Raw genomic sequence first — 19428 nt, forward strand, 5'->3', positions numbered from 1 at the left:
TGGAACAAGCCTAGGAAACCATCAAAAGATTAATTGATTACAAAAGTGTGGTACATAATAAGAACAAAATTATGGCATTTGCAAGTGTTCAAGACTGTTGGAGAAAGAAATTAATTTTGTTCTGGTAATTACTGCAGCTAACACTATGCTAGGTTTTTATGGAACTATGGATGGAACTAGAGAAAATTATGCTAAGTGAGATTAGCCAGTCACAGAAAGTGAACAATGGTATGTTTTCTGTCTTATATGGAAGCGAGAGAGAAACTGGGTAAGAAAAGGGAATGCAGATAAAGGAGTAATGAAAGGGCTCTTGGGAAAAGATGGAGGAGTGAGGAGACATGAAGAAAATAGTTAAAATAATGCTAGGTACATATACAAAATTACCTTTGTCATGTATGGGAAAGTGGAAGAAATAGGGTGGGGTTTGGAGAGAAACCAATCAAGTGCCATATGCAGGTATGTGCCTACCAATCTATACCTCACGATGATATGCAATTACAGTGCACCAATAAAGTCATATTTCAAAAATCACACACATATATACACATAATTATGTATAATATACTGATAATATCTAATAATTTTGCATATAATTAAATTTAGAATTTAATACTAAGAATACTAAGTATATTGTCTTGTTATAACTGAGGCATAGTGTTACAACTGTTTAGAAACAGCTTTAGCAGAATATTTAAATTCTAGATCACAAAGAAGCCTGTGATGAGGTTGATCTTTATTCATTATACAACAGTAAAAAATTTAAAGATTTAAAACTGAAAAAATAAGCCAGGCATGGTGGTGCATGCTTGTAATCCCAGCATTTGGGAGGCTGAGACTGGAGGGTTGCAGTTCATGGACAGCCTCAGCTACTTAGTGAGGCCCTTTGTAACTCAGTGAGACCTTGTTTCAAAAATAAATAATAAATGGGTTAGGGGTGTAGCTCAGAGGTAGAATGCTCCTGGATTCCATCCCCAGTACAAAAAAAAAAATCTGAAAAAATATGTCAGTTTTTATTGTTTAAGATTATCCTAGAAGCACTGGTCTGAAAATATACTGTAGTAAGATACTATACTGTACTGATCTATACTCTAGCACTATCCTACCCTCTACTGTAGTACTCTACTCTACTTATATAGTATAAAATACTATACTATACTGTAGTAAGATACTATATTTTAATGGGCTCTGTGTTATAGTTATCCATATGCATGTTCTTTCATCAACTATAATCCAAGATGCTTCAAAGAAGAAATTAATTTTTTTTTAGTATTTTACTGCAGCTAGCACTGTGTCAGGTTTATAGTAAGTATTCTCAAATGTTATGTTATTAAGTTTATACATCATAGCGTAGACTACAAATATCTGTCTAGAAAAAAATGCTAGGTTTAAAACACTAGTTTTAGGCGCCTGGCGTGGTGGCGCACGCTTGTAATCCCCGCGTTTGGGAGGCGGAGACAGGAGGATCGCGCAGGTTCGAAGCCAGCCGTGCTGGCGTAAGAGACCCTGTTTCAAAAATATAAAATAGGTCTGGGAGTGTAGCCCGGAGGAAGAAGGGCTTCCAGGAACCCCAGTACCACCAAAAAAAAAAAAAAAACAACAACAACAAAAAAAAAAACACTAGTTTTAGGCCTGGCGTGGTGGCGCACGCACGCTTGTAATCCCCGCGCTTGGGAGGTGGAGACAGGAGGATCGTGCAGGTTCAAAGCCAGACGCGCTGGCTATAAGAGACCCTGTTTCCAAATAAAATATAAAATATGTCTGGGAGTGTAGCCCGGAGGTAGAAGGGTTCCATCCATAGTACCACCAATAAATAAATAAACAAACAAACAAACAAAACACTGGTTTTCCTTTCTTTTTCTTTTATAGAGCAGGAATTAGAATATGAGTTTTATTTTATAGTAATATAAATGGTCAGCAGAAATAAGTGAATTTTAATTTTTTAAATTTATTTAACATGTAAAAATTGTACATTCTTATGGGGTGCCATGTGAATTTTCAATATGTGTATGCATTGTGTAATGTTAAAATCAGAGTAGGTTTATTTAACTCCTCATGTACATATCAACTTTTGTTGAAAATATTAACAAACCTTTATTCTTGTTTACTTGAAATACACATTATATCATCATTATATCTCATCACTTTATTGCACAATATAGAATAACATAACTTACTTCTCTTGTCTACCATTTATTATCCATTGGCTGACTTTTTCCCATTCTTCCCTCTCCACTAGTTTCTCCAGCCTATAGTAACCACTATTTGACTTTCAAATTCTTTGAGATACACTTTCATATCTCATGTTTGATATCTTATAGTATTTGTCTTTCTATACCTGTCTTAATTCATGTAACTTGATTCCTAGTTTCATAAATATCATCACAAACAACAAAACTTTACACTTTTATGGCTGTTTAGTAGTTAATCACAAATAAGTACCACATTTTATTTATACAATCATCAGTTGATGGTCATGTATGCTACTATTTCTTATCTATTATAAATATTTATACAATTAATCATGAAAATACAAGTGTCTATATCATGACTTCATTTCCTTTGGATATGCCCAGTAGAAGTAGTAGGAAAATAGATACACAAATGATCAGTATTTATTTGAAAAAATGATTATCACTAATCATCAGGGAAATACAAATAAAAACACAATGAAATATTACCTTATACAATACCTTATTATAATTGGAATGGCTATTTTCAAAAAGACAAAAGATAAGTGCTTGTCACAAGAGAAAAGGGAATCTTTGCACACTTTTAGTTGGGATATGAATATACTTGTTATGAAAAACAACATGAAGTATCTTTAAAAATTAAAACTCTGATATAATCCAGCAACCCCACTACTGGGCAGAGTTAATTTTTAAACTTGGGGTTCAAAAGAATAGATAAATCAAATTCTAAAGTTTACCAATCATTCAGGGTGGTTTTTATAGCAATGTTCTCTATTTCTTTGTGTTTTCAAATCACAGAAGTAGAACCAGTTGACCATTTCTTATGCCTAGACATTGGGAACTTGAAGCTTCTTTCAACAACAAAAAGAGACTGAAACTATGCATATAACATACACTAGATCAAAGAGGTCAGCCCAAAAAAATGTAAAGAACCAAGATATGCTTACTAAGATGACAAATATTGCAGTCTAGGAGCAGAAAACAAAATATAACCAAACACAGGTATTTACCATGATTTCTGCTTTCACCATCTGAAGAAAAGATCATTCACATGAGCAACATATTACCTTCACTGATGATTGCTTGTTCTCTTAGTTTGTGTGAAAATTTCTTGTATTAATTGAAAAAGTACCATTTCTTTTTCTCCCAGTAACACTAGGCTTACCTGTGAGCTTCACACACAAAAGAGGGACCAATAGATCTTAGGCCTTTCATTGGCCACATGAGCAAGAGTGGTAGATGGCAATACAAAAGAAAATAAACACCTTAGTAAACAGAGACCCATAGGGATATAGAGTCCTGAAGAATCCAATTTGGAGGTACCAGAGAAGTTCATTGAAAAAATAAATAGATTTTCCATGATTACATAGAGATCAATATCTTTTAACAACAGGTGTAACAACAGGTGTTGCAATCCACAAAATGTGTAAGATGTAACTCTTTCCAACCTTATTATTCTTACACTTGGATTGCATTATTTTGAAATTACTTTAAATTACTTTAAAGAGGTACCTAAAATGCTAATCATTCATGACACTTGCCCTAGGGGAAATTATAGTCCAAAAATTGACTCAAATATGCAAACCTTAGTTATTAACATGAAAATTTAGGTGTAATAGAGTTATATACAGGATTCACTAAAGGCAGGAGAGGGAGTTGATTACCTACATGCCTCTAGGCAGGAAGGAAAGTAGGGAGGACTTCAGAGAGAAAGGTATGCTTTAGTTGTTTGATGGATGAATAATGTTTTTCCAAGTGATCAAGCAGAGACAGCATTTCAGACAGTGAGAACAGCACAAAGGCATAGGGACATAGATACCCTGCGAAACAACTGGGGAACTCTAACTAGAGTCATTTGGCTAAGCTGTAAGTTATGATCATAGAGGGAAAAAAAACAAGAGCTTTGAAGTCAGACAAGACTAGTCTTACAGCAATGACCTACCACTAAGAAGCTCAGTGGCTTTGAACATGCTAATTAACTTATCTGCGTCTCATTTGTTAAAAGAGGAAAATTATAATTACCTTGCAGGGTTTCTTTGAAACCTGAAAAAAAATAGGCATCTAAAATACCTTCATAGTATCTAAAGAGGATGTTCAATAAATCATCACCTTCAGACTGGAGAAAGACATTCCACAAGGTCTTGTGTTCTAACCCGCCTCTCTATATTATAAGAGTTATGTGGAGACTTAAAGCCAAGGGAAAGCAAACTCATGTTGTAGGAAAATAATGCCGACAGCATCCTAGGGGATGAAGAAAACTGAGACAGTGAAAATAGTGAAAAGACAATGCTGAAATATATTGGGTCCTGAAAATATATGAAGCAGAACTAAGGCACTGACAGTTGAGATGGGGAGAAGGATATTATCATATCTAATTTCCTTCATCTTATGTTTCCCATGAAAAGTTTAAGTGTTTTATGGCAGGCTTCTAATACAAAGTCACAATTGAGGTTGCTGTGCTTATAGTAGGAAACACACACACACACACACACACACACACACACACACACACACACACACTGGATCTTTTTTTCTAGCTGCCTTCTTAAAATAGTAATTTTTGTCACATTGTTTTTGAGAATATGGTGTTAAAGCTAACCTTCGGCCAGAGAAAATTTCTGTTTTAAGCTTTCAAAGTAATTATGAGATACAAGGTGTCTGTTTTTTTAAGATTTGTCTCTGAATTCCTCCAACATATTCAAAATTATATAGATAATATCTGATGAAATGAGTTTAGAATCAGGTAACAAGGAATGAAAAACAGCCAATAAGGGAGAGTATGTTGACTCTAGCTCTGCCACCCTCACTCAGGGAGCATTTGCCACACACATTCTCTGTCATAGTCAGTGCTGTTATAGTTTTCATAATGTAGCAATAAGACACATTTTAAACTCATCCATGTCTTCCTGAAGACCCGATATAAGTTTTAATTTTGGTTCTTATAAGCATTGCTTCAGGTTTATAGCATTTTTTGTTAGTATGTTCCTACTCAATGGGGCACAATGGTGAAAGACAAAACCGAACTATATTGACATAAATGAACCCATTTTTATAGCCTTTGCTCTCAAAATGTTTACAACCAAATAGCAAAGCAAAGTAATAATAACTGAGTAAAAATGTAGTAGATATGAATAGTAATAATCATTCTCCTTCAGTTAGATAGATTCTTGGTTACTTTAATAATATTTTCTAAAATGCCAGAAATAACCACAACAACCTCTGTTTTCACCATGCTTCATATTTCACAAACTTCTTTCTCAAAAATGCATTCATTTTTTCATGGATAAATTTTCAGTGACTACTTATTTAATGTCTGAAATTATCTTGGAATACAACAGTGTACAAAATAGCCAGGGTCTTTATCCTAATGAGGCTTACATTCTAGTTGGAGAAGTAAATGACGCAGTATCTAAGGTGAAGAGCGCCATTAAATTAAATCAAGAGAGAAATCCTATAGAAAGCAACAAGAAATAGAGACATAAAGGAAACAAAGGTGGCAAATTATGGTGAAATCTGGAGGAAGCTTATTCTAGGCAATGGAAACAGGAAGACAAAGATCTTAATGCTAGAGATGTTCTATAAGTGGAAAGGAAGCCAGTGTTGTAGTTGGGGACATGTGAGAAAGGCAACCAGTATTCAGAAGGAAGTCCAAAAATTAATGACAGGCAACGTAGGGTTTTAAAACTGATTTAAAGAACTTTTCCTTCTACTTGGAATGCTTGGAGTGAGATATAATCATTAGAAAGATCAGATAAAATATGTGATCTGATATAGTTATTTAAAAATTTCTATATTCCTGGGTTGAACAGAAACTTATGTAAGAGTACAAGAATAGGAACAGAGAGACCGTTCAGAAAGTTATAGAAATAACACAAGAGAAAAGAGATGGTGGTTTGCATTAGCAGTAGAAATGGAGTCATAATTTGTTTCATTTAGCTCTCTTTTAAGTTAGAGCTGAAATGATTTCTAGTCTGTTATGTCAAATATGACTGGATAGAGATGTAAAAATTTAATTTTGGTCTGATTAAGTTTAAAATATACATTAAATCATTAAATACCTAAATAGAGATATCAATAAAATAGTTGGATATATAAGTTTTGGAGACTTCGATTATATAGAAGGAAAAAAATAATTATCAGTATGTTATCAGTATGTAAACTCTCTCTCTCTCTCTCTCTCAATATATATATATATATATATATATATATATGCATATTTTTTATTTTTTTATTTTGAAACAGGGTCTCACTAAGTTGCAGAGGACTTCACTAAGTAGCTAAGGCTGGCTGAAAACCATGATCCTCCTGTTTCAGCCCCGCCCCCCAAGTCCTGGGACTACAAGTATGCACCACCACACCCAGCTTGTAAACTGTCTTTAAAAACATGCCACTTGTGTCCTTTAAGAGGGTGGATGGGTAGAAAAGAAATACAAGAAATGAGCTTGGAGGATTTCCAAAATTAAGGATTTGGAGAGATAAAGAGAAATAAGAAAAAGATAGGGAGAAGAAATAGCCTGAACTGTATAGAAAGAAAGCAATAGGAATTTGGTGTTATAATAGCTAAGTAACTAAAACTTTTGCTAAGAGAGAGAGAGAGAGAAATAAACTGACCAGAGAGAGTAAACACTGCTTATTAAATAGAGGAATGTGGTCATTACTAGATATGGGAAGAACAGTTTCTGTGAAAAGGGTGCAAGCCTTATTAGAGTAAGTTTAACAGAAAATGAAGAGGAGTTAAAAATACTAGACAAAGAAAAAATTAAGCACTGCAGAGAATCAGAATAGAAGAAACATACCTCATCATCATAAAGGAAATATACAACAGGCCCACAGCCAACATCATACTAAATAGGGAAAATGGCAAGAGTTTCCCCTAAAATCAAGAACAAGGCAAGGATGTCCATTCTCATAACTACTTTTCAATATATTACTTAAGACTCTAGCCAGAGCAATAGGACAAGAGAAGGAAATCAAAGGAGAATAAATTGGAAAAGAAGAACTAAAACTATCACTATTTACAGATGACATGGTATTATACTTAGAAGACCCAACAAAATCAAAAGGCTTATAGAACTGATCAACAAATTCAGCAAAGTGTATGAATACAAAAATCAATCTTAAAAAATCAGAAGATTTCCTATATGCCAACCATAAATTCACTGAAAGAAAAATCTAGAAAACACTTCAATTCATGATATTCCACAAAAAAATACTTAGAAATATACCTAATCAAGAGTTAAAAGACCTCTACAAAGAAAATTATAAAACATTGAAAAATAAATCAGATAAAACCTTAGGAGATGGAAATATTTGCCATGTTTCTGGTTTGGCAGAATAAATATTATCAAAATGGCCATTATTCCAAAAGCAATCTATAGATTCAATGCAATATCCATTAAATTACCAAGGTCATTTCTCACAGACATAGAAAAATCAGTTCTTAAATTCCTTTGAAACAACAAAAATCCCAGAATAGCCACTGCAGTTCTTAGCAATAAGAACCATGCAGAAGGCATCACAATACCTGACTTCAATTACTACAAATCCATAGTAATAAAAACAGCATGGTACTGGTACATAAACCGACACAAAGACCAATAAAGTAGAATAGAAGACTCAGAAACAATCCCCATACTCAAAGCCAATTGATTTTTGACAAAGAGGCCAAAAACATACACTGGAATAAAGATAGCCTGTTCAACAAATGGTGTTGGCAAAACGGCTAACAATATGCAGAAAAATGGAAATAAGTCCCACTTTCTCACCCTGTGTAAGAGTCAATTCAAGATGGATCAAAGCCTTGGAAATCAGACCAGAGACCCTGCTGCTCCTCAAAGAGGGTGTAAGTCCAACATTTTAACACATAGGCACAGGTAAAATCTTCCTCAACTAGATTCCAAAGGTACAAGGAATTAAAAAGAGGACTAATACATGGGTTTGCATTAAACTGAAGAGCTTCTGTGCAGCAAAGGAAACTATCAAGAACCTCAGCAGAGAACTAACAGAATGGGAGAAAATTTTTGCCAACTACTCCTCTGATAGAGGACTAATATCTAGAATATACAGAGAAATCAAGAAACTCACCAATAAGAAAACAAATAACTCAATCAAAAATGGTCAAGTGAACTAAATAGACACTTCCCAAAAGAAGAAATACAAATGACCAATAAATGTATGAAAAAGGTTCAATAACATTAGTAATCAGAGAGATGCAAATCAAAACTGCCATGAGATTTCATCTAACTCCAATTAGAATGGCAATCATTAAAAACACAAACAACAGTGTGAATGTGGTGAGTGTGTGAAGTGGAAACTCTAATATATTGTTTGTGTAATTGCAAATTAGTGTAACCACTTTGGAAAACAGTATGAAAGATCCTCAAAGCGGATCTGCTAACACCACTTCTGGGTATCTACCCAAAAGAATGTAAAGCGAACTACCAACCAAATGCATGCATATGTATTTTCATGGATGCACAATTCACAATTGCCAAACTATGCAGGCAGCCAAGATGTCCATCAACAGATGAATGGATTACAAAACTATGGTATATGTACACAATAGAATTTTACTCAGCTATAAAGAACAAAATTATGTCATTTGCAGGGAAATGGATGGAACTGAAGAACATTATGCTAATTGAATAAGTCAATCACAAAACGTAAAACTAAACCGGATGCTCTCCTTAATATTCGGAAGCTAGGGGGGATAACGGTCATAGGAAGAACTCTAGACTAAGAAGGAGAACCCATAGATGAGCAATTAACTGAGGAATATGGGAGAGGGAAAGAAGGAAATTCCCTAATGCACATGATGTGCATTTACAAACGTATCAAAGACAACCACTAAGCCAAGCATGAGCAGGAGGGAGTGGAGAAGGAAGTGGGGAAGAGCTAAATGAGTGATGTGTGCATTTATGGGTGCATTTGCCACCTTATACCCCATTCAGATGTACAACTACAATGCACCAATTAAAAGAAATCAGGTGTTGTTGTTAGGAGTTATAGACAGAGGAATGGAAACATTTGTTGTAATGGAGGTAAAAAAGAGAAAATGCTTTCTTAAGATGAGAAAGATGACATGTTTTGAATAGATGCAATATAATGTTTAATAATTCTAACAATCCTTTAGGTAGCTATTACTTGCTCCCATTTTTCAGAGTGAGAGGAGGAGGGAGGAGGGCAGAGACTAAATGACAGACTGAGTCACATTCTGTAGGCAACTTGCCTAGGAGTCTTCCTGTTTAGTTAACATTAACAAGAATCACCAACAGATCTCATGATCCAAAGCCCCTATTCATTTGCTTAATTTGGGAGCCATTCCTTCCCAAGAACAAATACGGAAGAGAAGGGAGCTGGATTCATTTCCCTGCTATGGAAGTCAGTTCTCTGTTTATAATATGTAATTATATATTATACATATAATATGTAGTTATATTAATATAATAATTAATAAATGTATAATTTTATATATATACTAAGATCGCCCTATATACCCATATTTAAGATTTTTTCCAAATACAGCACCATCCACAAAGCAGTGCACATATTTTACTATTAATGACAGTTACTTTTGGTGACCCTGAAATAAAAATTAGTTTTATTAACTTATAAAAATGACTGTGGCAGGCATGGTGGTGCACGCTTGTAGTCCCAGCATTTGTGAGGCTGAGACAGGAGGACTGCAGTTCACGGGCAGCCTCGGCTACTACTCACTGAGTTTCTTTCCAGCTCAGTGAGACCCTGTTTTATTATTTTATTTGATTTTATTTTTTTGTGGTACTGGGGATGTAACCCAAAGGCTTTCTACCTCTGGGTTATGCTCCCAGCCCTATCTTATATTTTATTTGGAAACAGGGTCTCACTAAGTTGTTAAGAGTCTCACTAGGTAGCTGAAGCTGGCTTTGAACCTGCGGGATCCTGCTGTCTCAGCCTCTCAAGTGCAGAGGTTACAAGTGTGCAGCACCATGTCCAGTGTGAGATCCTGTTTTAAAATAAAGAATCAAGCCGGGCATGGTGCCGCAGGCTTGTAATCCCAGCATTTGGGAGGCTAAGACCAGAGGATCGTGGTTAGTGGACAACTTCAGCTATTTAGTGAGGCCCTCTGCAACTCAGTGAGACCCGGTTTCAAAATAAAGAATAAAAAACAGGGCAGTGGGTGTAGCTCGGAGATCAAATGCCCCTGGGTTCCATCCCCAGGCCTGCAAATAAAATAAAGCATCAAAAATAGGGCTGGAGTGTAGATCAGAATGCCTCAAAATACAATTACTGCATGCAACTTGATAAAAACAGATTCAGAAAATCCTACTAAAAGGTACTTTTGCAATAGCTTACATAGTAAAAATTAAAAATAAGTTAATATAATACATCTAAATTCTTGAATCTTTTAATTTTTAAAGCTATTATATTTAAATCTTTTTGTTTCAATGAGCTATATTGTTTTGAAAAAATAGTATGGATATACATTATATGGCATATAGCAGGAAATTCAGTGTATATACTGTTATAAGATCAAAAGTAACTTTTTAGTGATTTGTGTGCAAATAATTGTGTGCTCTAAACATCTAAACATGTTTTATCCTCTGACTTACAAGAGAAACAATTCCTTGTATTCTTTCCTTGGTTGAAATTACTCAGCCCGTAGTTATTTTAGGGTGATAATATATACAGTTCTAAAATGAATGTCCATAGAAAGAAGAGCATTATAGGTCGAAGATATTTTCATTTTTACTTTAGATATCTGAGCTTTTATTTACTGCTCAAATGACTAAATACATTGTTACAGTATTTATTCCAAAACTAATTAATTCAGTTTTTCCCTCCAACATCATCAAATTAAGCTACCCTGCTGGTGAGGAGTGTAGAATACCAAAAGGAAAATAATTTTGAGATGGTTTAAACTCCTACTTGTGGAAATTAATGACTGTGTAAGAAGAAAAACATGCTTCCAGCAAAGAAGTGAATACAGAGATAATTAGAGTGCATTCAATAATATAAAACTAATATTTTATGACTCATGTTCATGTTCATCCAATTGATGATCATTTCAAAGCTTGTTAAAGGATCTGATACCAATTAGTTTCTTTAAAAAGTATGTTCAACTGAAAATAACTATCAAAAACTGAGAAAAAATTATGTGATGATATAGAAAATATTCATATAATAATGGGTATTCTTTATGGTGTAAATAAGATTTTCTTTGATTTCAGAAAATCTTATTATATGAAAATGTGATTAGTTTCATGCAGAATATCATAAAATTAAATATCTGAATATATAGATACATATATTTCTCTATATATGCTTTATGTATAAACAATTCTTAAAACAATAATTTACAGTTTCTCTTTTGATTTTATTAGTTATGTATATATATAAGAATATATTTATTCTTATGATAAAATAACAAAATAAACATGAAAACAAAGTATAGTGTTGCTTCACATGATTTTCCCCATGGAACTATGAGAAAAGCATTCGTGAACGATTGCCTAATATTCTCATGCTTTTTTTTTGACCAGTCAATAGATAGATGTAGAACTAACTTTATTTTTTTGTATCTCTAACTCTTGTGCACATATGTATACTTAGACACACCAGTTTACACAAATAGGATTGCATATACAATTAATGTCTTCTTCTTTTTTTTTTTTTTTTTGATGGTCCTGGGGTTTCTGGAAACCCTTCTACCTCTGGGCTACACTTCCAGACCTATTTTATACTTTTTTTAAATTTGGAAACAGAGTCTCTTAAGCCAGTGCGGCTGGCTTCGAACCTGCGCGATCCTCCTGTCTCTGCCTCCCAAGCGCGGGGATTACAAGCGTGCTCCACCACGCTGGGTTCTTTATTCTTTTACACATTGCTTCGGCTTCCTTCCTTTATGCTTCTCTTCATTCCATCCTCCATCCTTTTTTCTCACTAGAGTCATAATCAAAAGCACTAGGCAATATTGCTAAGCCATCTGATTTAAAAAATCTGTATTCTCTATATTTTTGTAGTCATACACACATAAGTAGATATTTTATATTAAACTCAAAATCATCATACCTCCTTGTGTACTACCTTCACTCAGCAATAGCTTGTGGACTTTCAAGTCATTACAGTTCAGCTGAGTTTCAACTCATTGTTTGATATGAGAACATAGTATTCAAAGTTATAAATGTACCATTACTCAGTTCATCTTTCATCAATTTTATAGAATAATGAATGACACCATTTTAATTTTAAAGGATGTAAGAGATGTTGATTTAGTAAATATTTGTCAAAGCATTTGTGCTTGTACACTTCTATACATTACCCTGATCTTTTAAATAAGAATTTCTGTCACTAGGCTGGAACCCAGTTAGGAGGTTGCAGGAAAGGAGCTCTATGCTATTTTAAAAAGTAAATAAGCTGGAGTTTACTGCAATTGAATTTTATATGAAAAAAATTTATGATCCAATACAGAATGAAAAATAAAAAATGGAAAAAATTGAGTGTCAAGAATTCATCTAAAAAAATGACAATAACTATATTTTAACATTTCTCCATCACCTTTTAGAAGGTGCCAATAAGTCTTCTTTGCAATGATATTTTTCTATATTTGAATTCTATGCTCATTTGCACTTAACTTTTAACTTACTTTATATTAATTGAGGAAATAGATCATATAGGTATATTTGGATTCATTCAATGGAATTTAGTAAGATTCTAGTCATGTTGTTAATAACCAAATTAATAGTTTTGAGGTAAAATTATATACTGAAGATTTGATAAAATATAAAATAATTTGTTCATGGTTTATAATTTTAAAAATGTATATGTAGATTATGATCAGCAGATGTATTTGGCTCTATAAATCTGCCAGTTAACTATTCAAATATATTTAAGTAAGGCATTTGACCTCAACCCATAAGTTAAATAAGCATTTCTTCATTTGTGAGAGTAAAATGAAGTCATATATGTGAATTTGTTTCATACATCTACAATTATTATACAAAGAATAATGTCATCGTAGACTAATTTTATAATAGACATAAGAAAGCTATCAATCTCCCATTTATTTATTTAACAATTGCATTCTGAAGATTTATAGACATCACAAATGGTACAAGACTGGGTAAGAAAGAAAGTGAGTCATTAAATAATCAATAAAGAAAATATTCATCTTTCAAGGAAGCCTTTCAGTCCTCAAGAATACAAATAATAGTGTTAAGTCTTTCACAACAGCCAAGTAATGGAACCACACTAGATGTTTGTCAACAAATGAACAGATAAAGAAAATGTGTGTGTACGTTTGTGTGTGTGTTTGTGTAGATAAACACACATGCAATGGAATTTTTCTGAGCCATAAAGAAAAGCAAAATTATAACTTTTGTAGAAAAATACATGGAACTGGAGAACATGTTAAATAAAATAAGCCAGACTTGGAATTCAAGGACCCTATGGTTTTTTCTCATATATGTAAAGTAAAGATAAAAAAAAGGAGGGAAAAGAAGATCTAAAAATAGAAGGGAAAGACGTATAATGGAGAAAAAGAAAAGGAGTAAGAAGGAAGGGAGGAAAAATGGAATTAGTAAGAATAAAATTGATCAAATTATCCTAGGCATATGTATGTATGTATGTATGTATGTATAAATTATAATAAAATCCCACAATTATACATAACTATAATGCACCAATAAAAATTTTAAAAGAAAATGACTTGTATTACATTTGTATATAAAGCATCATCAGAAATTCAGTATGTTACCTTGCCAATTCAGCTTCAATTTACTTTATGTACAATATATTTGACTGGCATATTCCTACATTTAGGCAAGGCTACGTCCAATGTAATCTGTGTTTATATAACACATAGGAGTGGCACTGAAGTCAGTCAGATGCAATGAAATCAAAGCTCCAAACACTTACCATGGTTAATTTACTTCTGTTCTTTGAATATCTTTCTTCAGTCTTAAAATGGGGTCATCATAATACCTTTCTTATAGATTTATTTTGAGAGTGAAGTTCAGAGAAGCAATATTTGTCTATCTACAGATCTAACACTAGTCATATAACAAAAAATAGATACTTAGCAAGTCTTTCTAAGTATCCCTTTAATTTTTAATGTGCAGTAAAGGGTGACATGTAATTAAATTAGAGTAGGGCCAAGGAGAAAAGTGTGTGGGGCCATACAATAGACTAACTGCTAGACAGTTTAGTCATGTAGTTTGTACTTTAATAAAGACATAAAATAATTTTTAAAAAGCAAATATTTCCCCATAAAACATCAAAATATTTTTATGCATAGACATTCAACATATCTTTGTTGGATCTCCTTATATATATTTCAGGGTTTAGTACTATTGGGTAGGGGCACTGTACTCTAAGATTTAGAACTTCTAAATGATCTAGGGAATTTTCATTCCCTTCTATTTTTTAAAAATCCATACAGTTTTTATTAGAAAATGTATTATATTAGTATTTATTAGAAGAAACAAATGTATTTTATTAGAAAAAGCACATATCACAGCAAGAATACTTGTTGTATATTAAAACTGTATGTTCTTTAATTAGACTCCAATCACACTCATCTCTCGTCATCACTGCTGTAACTCTCTACTTCCATGAAATTAGCTTTTTTTGTGTGTGTGTTCCACACGAAGACGCTGCAATATGTTATCTTTCAGGTTCATCTATGTTCCTATAAATGACAGAATTTCCTTGTTTCATGGCCGAATAGTATTCTACTGTGTATATTTACCATGTTTTCTTCCCTATTCATCATTTATAGACACTTAGACTGTTTCCATTTCTTGGTAATTCTGAACAATGCTGAAATCAATATGGCGGTGTAGGTGTGTCTTTAATATACAAACATCATTTTCTCTGGATATATATCCAGCAGTGAGATTTCTGAATTATAGAGTAGTTAGATCTATTTTCACATTTTTTATCTTCCCTAATGGCTATGCTAGTTTACTTTTCTCTCAACAGGATTCAGGGGTTCCCTTTTCTCCACAGTCATGCCAACACTTGTTTACTTTTATCTTTTTGGATAATAACCATTTTAACAGACATGAGGTAATGCCTCACTGTGGTTTAAATCTATATTTTTCTGATAATTAATGATGTTGCACATTTTTCATATTTTTGTGAGTCATATATATGTCTTTTTCTGAAATTTTTCTATTTAGGCTTATTGCCTTTATTCATTTATTTATTTATTTTGGAATCGAGGATTGAACCCAGGGTCATTCTACCTTTGAGATATACCCCCAGACCTATTTTTTATTCTTTATTTTGAAACGGGAGCTCACTAAGTTGCAGACTGCCTCACTAAGTAGCTGAGGTTGGCCTCAAACCTACAATCCTCCTGTCTCAGCCTCCCAAATACTGGGATTAAAAGTGTGTGCCACCATACCCAGCCCAGCTGAATTGCCCAATTTTTAATTGATCTATTTGTTTTCTTGTTGATGAATTGTTTGAAATCTTTATATATTTTGGAACAATTATCTCTTTTTCAGATGTATATATACTGCAAATATTTTCTCCTGATCTGTATGTTGTCTCTTGACTCTGATGCTTCCTTTTGTTTTGCTTTGTTTGCTTTGTTTGTTTGCCATGCAAACGTTTTTTAGCTTCATAAAAATTATTTTATGTTATAGAGAAGAACTTGTTTTGTGGAACTGTGAATTGAATCCAGAGGCATTCTACCTGTTAGCTATACTTTCAGCCCTATTTTTTGTTCTTTTATTGAAACAGGGTCTCACTATGTTGCAGAGAACCTCAGTAAGTAGCTGAGGCTAGCCCCAAACCTGCAATCCTTTCAAATACTCAGATTATAAGTATTTACAACCACATCTGGCTATATTTTATTCTAATCTCCAAATTCTATGTAAATATCATACAAATTGGAATATTTTACAAGCTTGAATTTACTGAAGATCTGTTTTACATATTAAGCTACCAGACAGTCGGAGGAAAAGACCTGATTGAAAAAGATTTACTCTTCATTACTTATAATGTGGGAAATTTCAAGATACCAACATGATATATTCAACATGAGCTTGGAAAGAGTAGATACTAACAGTAAGTTCCTGGGAGCCTGTGCAAGCCAGTTCCAGCACAACAGAAGCTGGGATATATGAGTTCTAAAATGTCATGCTTCCTAATTTAGCATGGTTTTCAGGGTGATCTGACTTACTATTTTTATCGGGGCATTGCAATCATGCATCTGGATGAAGTTCAGGGTGCTAGAGGCATACATGCACACAGTACTTTTTGAGTCCTCCTCTAGTTCCCACCCCACTCCCTTGCCCTCTCCACCTTCCCATGCTCAACAAACGATTAGTTTTAATAAGTTTATGTACATCGTGACCATTAAGATGTTTTCCTCTTCAAGTCTTGTTCCTTCCTCTTGCCTCCCTCAGTTAGGTCTTCTCCTTCACTCCATTAGAATTTCTCTTTCTTTGTCTGGAAGTCTCTCCTGTGTCCTGATTTCTGTCTTACTTTCACATATGAGGAAGATCATTTGACTCTTCACTTTGTGTGTGTGTGTGTGTGTGTGTGTGTGTGTGTGTGTGTGTGTGTATACTGGTCTTCCTGGAAGCCCTTCTACCTCCAGGCTACACTCCCAGACCTATTTTTTATATTTTTATTTGGAAAAGGGTCTCTTAAGCCAGCGTTTCTGGCTTCAAACCTGCACGATCCTCCTGTCTCCACCTCCCAAGTGCAGGGATACAAGCATGTGCCACCATGCCCAGCGACCCTTCACTTTTTGTGACTGATTTTAGCAAAATATTCTCGAGTTCCATTCATTTACCTGCAACTGACATAATTTTGTTCTTATTTATGGCTATGCAGAATTCCATTGATATATATAGATAGATATAGATAGATATATATTGATATATATTGATATATATATATATATATCCCCATGATTTAAAATCCATTAATCTGTTGATAGACATCTAGCTGGTTCCATAGTTTGGCAATTATGAATTGTGTGACTCTAAACATAGATATGTATGCATTATTATGGTAATCTGGTTTCAGTTCTTTAGGGTAGATACACAAGAATAATATAGTTTGGTTTATGGTAGGTTCATTCACATTTTTCTGAGGATCTTTCACACTGATTTTTAAAGCGACTGCACTACTTTACAATTCCACCAACAGAGTAGCAGAGTTCCTACTTTTCCACATCCTTATCAACATTTATCATTATTTGTGTTTTTAGTTATTGCCATTTTTCTGCTATCCTGTGAGATACTCCTATCCTGTGAGAACAAGTTTAAGCACTTTCAGAGACTGACAGCTAAAATTTACTATCACTTATATGCTAAAACTATAAAATACTGTTATTTGATCTTTATACTGACTCTGATATATCCTTATTTTATTCTGATTTTATAATATAGACACTCTGATATCAGTGTTTTCACTCTATACTGTAATGTGTTCTCACTCCATAAATTTCTACTTATTCTACTAATGTTTTTATTTTTATTCCTTCCCTTTCTTCTTCCAGCCTGTCTCCTTCCTCCCTCCCCCCTCCTCTCTTTTTCTTTCTCTTATTTCTGCGTATGAGGAAGGAACTAGGGGCATTCTACCAATGAGCTACACCCCAAATCTATTTTATTGTTTATTTTGAAATAGGTTCATGGTGGTGCACACTTGTAATCCCCGTGCTTGGGAGGCTGAGACAGGAGGATCTTGCTGGTTCAAAGCCAGCTGTCTTAAGAGACCCTGTTTCCAAATAAAATATAAAATAGGTCAGGGAGTTTAGCCCGGAAGTAGAAGGCCCCTGGGTTCCATCCCCAGTATTACCAAAAAAAGAGAGAGAGAGAGAGAGAGAGAGAGAGAGAGAGAGAGAGAGAGAGAGAAAAGAAAAGAAAAAGTAAATAGGTTCTTGCTAAATTGCCAAGGATGGCCTCTAACCTGATGGATTACAGTTGTGTCCCACCATGCCCAATTCAGTTCTTTCAGTTCTTAATATTCATTGCTGAGGTGGATGATGGATATGTGTTTGTATATGTTTAAGTATGTGCACATACTTAGAGAAATTCTGCTTCTTGAAAATCTTTATTGAATGTTCATAACAAGTCTCATTATCACAACCGATTTTCAAAATATTTATTAGTAATGGGAGGACACCAGCCAACAATAACAGACTATGGTGTTAGTAGGAGGACACAGTAAAGGCCATTTGAGAATAAAATATTAAGTCTTTAGATTCTTGTTTTTAAAGACTTTTAAGGCATTTCAGAAAAAGAATATAAGGAGAATATAAGTTATTTTAAAATATATTTTAACTTCAAAGCTGTATTTTTGTGTTCTATCTAAATATACTTTTCCTTTGCCCCCGAGAGGTAGGTAGGGGTTAATTTATTTGAAACAGCTATTCTACAAACTTGACTCTTAAAGAAAAAGATGAAATGTTCCTCTAAATTTTAATGGAAATCAGGGGAAAGGAAAGAAAGTCTATATCCTGAAGGGATGTGCAGAATGTGCCAGTCTTGGAACTTCAGATTTAATGTGTAACCTCCACCTGCAGGGGTTTGATCTTCCCTTTGGCTGACTCTTCATTTCTACTTGCCTATTTCTCCTATTTGGAAGAAGAATATTCATGTTCCAATGTTCTACTATCTGTATGTTGACAGTTTATAACTTGTTTTTCAATTTTACAGGGGCTCACAATTGAGAGTTTGCCATGAGACTTTGGACTGGGAGTTTTAAGACTATGGGACTTTTGGAGATGGTATAGATGTGTTTATCATGGTGAGAAGGATATGAACCTTGGCACTGCAAATGGTTTGGGTAGCATTTGCCCCACAAAGGCTCATGCATTGGAGGTTTGGCCCCCACATGGCAGTACTGAGAGATGGTGTGGCCCTTTTAGCTGTGCATCCCAGTGGGAGGTCCTTGAATGTGTCAATGGGGGATTTCAATAGAAGGCATTGAGATGCTTTTCAGTCTGAAAATGACACAAATGATACAAACAGAGGAATAGAATTAGAATAAAAATTTTCTATTCAGACACTCTGTGGACATGAAGAGAGTGGAACAAGATTAATAAAATGTCAAAGGAAAAATGAGTAAAACATAATGGCATAGCTAGGAATTTTTCATAATTTAAAAATGAGTTTTTTGTGGTACTGGGGTTCAAACCCAGGGCCTCAGGCATGCTAGGCAAAGCCTCTACCACTGAGCTACACCCCAGCTTAAAATAAGTTTTTATACAAATAAGCTGAGTAAGTGACTTTTATTACAG

The sequence above is a fragment of the Muscardinus avellanarius genome (assembly GCF_963383645.1).
Source record: "Muscardinus avellanarius genome assembly, chromosome: 11".
Classification (NCBI taxonomy): domain Eukaryota; kingdom Metazoa; phylum Chordata; class Mammalia; order Rodentia; family Gliridae; genus Muscardinus; species Muscardinus avellanarius.